Source organism: Palaemon carinicauda, chromosome 33 (assembly GCF_036898095.1).
Source record: "Palaemon carinicauda isolate YSFRI2023 chromosome 33, ASM3689809v2, whole genome shotgun sequence".
NCBI lineage: Eukaryota > Metazoa > Arthropoda > Malacostraca > Decapoda > Palaemonidae > Palaemon > Palaemon carinicauda.
In genome coordinates, this window is record NC_090757.1 from 66,653,295 (window position 1) to 66,655,794 (window position 2,500).

The window sequence follows — 2,500 nt, forward strand, 5'->3', positions numbered from 1 at the left end:
TATTACAATAAAATTAGGGATTTACATCAATATTCCAAATTGGAGGCTATTAATGTCCGGTTTCACAGGCTCGGACAGAAAACCTGGGACAAACTTGCTTTAGACGATGACGACCTTTGCACCCTTACTAGAAATCTCACTATTGAACATGCTCGTGATCATAATTGGTGGAAGAGACTGGAGCCTAAGATCAATTGTGATCCTCCCAGGCCCAGATTCATATCATCAGATTAAATACATTATATATCTTTTCAACAGTTAAATTGATATTTCATTTAAACATTAAACCATCGTTAAAAAAAAAAAAAAATAAACAATCAAACGTGGCATGAACCTAAAAACCTTTCCTTTTCCTGCCTGTCTCTTCCTTTCTCAGAATGATTCTACTAATATCTAATGTCGTATGAGGGTCTGCCCCTCTCTTTTATTCTTCTCCTGTACTTCTCTTTCTCCCTTTTTCCTTATTCTTTCCATTCCCAAGTACCTGCTTTCGGGCTATAAACTGGATTGTATCCAGTGGTACTTATCCTTTTCCCATATTCCTCACTTCCTATCCTTATCTGTACCGGGGTTCGAATTTTTTTTTTTTCCCAAACAGTTCTGCAGATTGGGGCGGGGCTTCGTGCACAGAAAACAGATTATAAGGGGAACTCTTTTATTATGGCTGCGTAAAGATTTGATGGGTAACTAGCTCATTCAAGTTATGATCAGTAACTGCATTCATAAAGAGCTGAAATGTTTATAGATTGCTTAATAATAATAATAATAATAATAATAATAATAATAATAATAATAATGATAATAATGATGATGATGATGATTATTACACACACACACACACACACACATATATATATATATATATATATCCATTTATATATATATATATATATATATATGTATATATATATATATATATATATAAATATATATATATATATACATATATATGTATATATGCATATATATATACATATATATATATATATATATACATATACATATATATATATATATATATACATATATATATACATATATATATATATATATATATACATATATATATATATATATATACACACATATATATATATATATATATGTATATATATATATATATATATATAAGAGAGAGAGAGAGAGAGAGAGAGAGAGAGAGAGACAAAAAATCTAGCCATATATATGATCGTGCAATAAGAGAGTGACATAAGAAAAGTCATATAACTTGACATGTAACAGTTTTAGTGGTAACTAAGTTAATGATACTCATAAATACAGTGATAGACGTAGCCGTTACTTAACATAACTGTTGAAGGTAAGGTGTATCCCATCCCCAAGATTTGATCCAAGTGTGTGGCGCATTTATCACATGCTAGAATGTAATCTCCCAAGACCAAAAAATAATGTAGAGACTTACCACAGGAGATTCGAGACAGTCGTTGAAGGATCATACCATATGGGAATTTACAAGATGATTCGAGACTATTAAAGAAACACCATCACACAATCCAAGAGGTATGCTTTTTCAATTCACTGTCGCAAGTATCTTTGACCTTACGACCTGTATGAATGCATCTCCTGACCCCAAGTATATATGAGCGACGACTAACTGCAGCAGCAGGCCAAACCTTGCTTGCTCTTCACTTTTTCTAACATAGTTTTCTTTGTGTACCTCTCAAAGGTTTTCATTTCTCTTGATCAGTTGAAATTACATTGTTTTATAGACACACCTATAGCTGATGACATCATTGATTATTCAGTATGAATATTAATATTAGCATTAATATTAACATTAACATTATTATTATTATTATTATTATTATTATTATTATTTTTGGGCTTAAGCCATGTCGTCCTGATGGAAGTTCCTATAGGGTAGCTTCCTAGGGTATATTACAACTACGGCGATATTCCCAGAGAATTTACCTTAAGGTACCCAGAATTCTAACTTCTGGAGCGAATATCCCTACCAGGGATATCGCGAAATATCAGAGGACGTATTCTTGACACGCCACATGGCAATCTGCACCCCGAACAGAGATAACACTTCGAAGGGGTCAATTGGCAAGAAAACGAAAACGACAAAGAAAAAGGAGAGCCATTCCCAAGGCTCTCTCTTCTCCCGTTTCGTAAGCGTGCATTGCGCCGATTCTGGCGCCATCTGTATTCCTTTTTGCGTAGCTTAACAACTCAGTGTTTTTTCCTGTGTTTCATCTTTTTATGGCTTCTCCAACTTCGTCTGCCTGTGATAAGTTGAGTACCATTTCTTTTATGTATAAATGTAGGCTCTTGGTAAATTTTAAAGTGATTAATAGTAATAATCTTTGTTACAAGAGCCGTTGCCTACCGGAGGCGTCCTGGACACTATCGCTCGCTAGGTATGAGTTTTAGTTAGCCAGAGCGATGTTCCCGGCTGTTTTGCTTTAATAATTCTAGCTATTTAGCGTTACATAGGATTTCCTTATTCGTGCTTTTAGTATTGTTTGTTTTGGTGAAG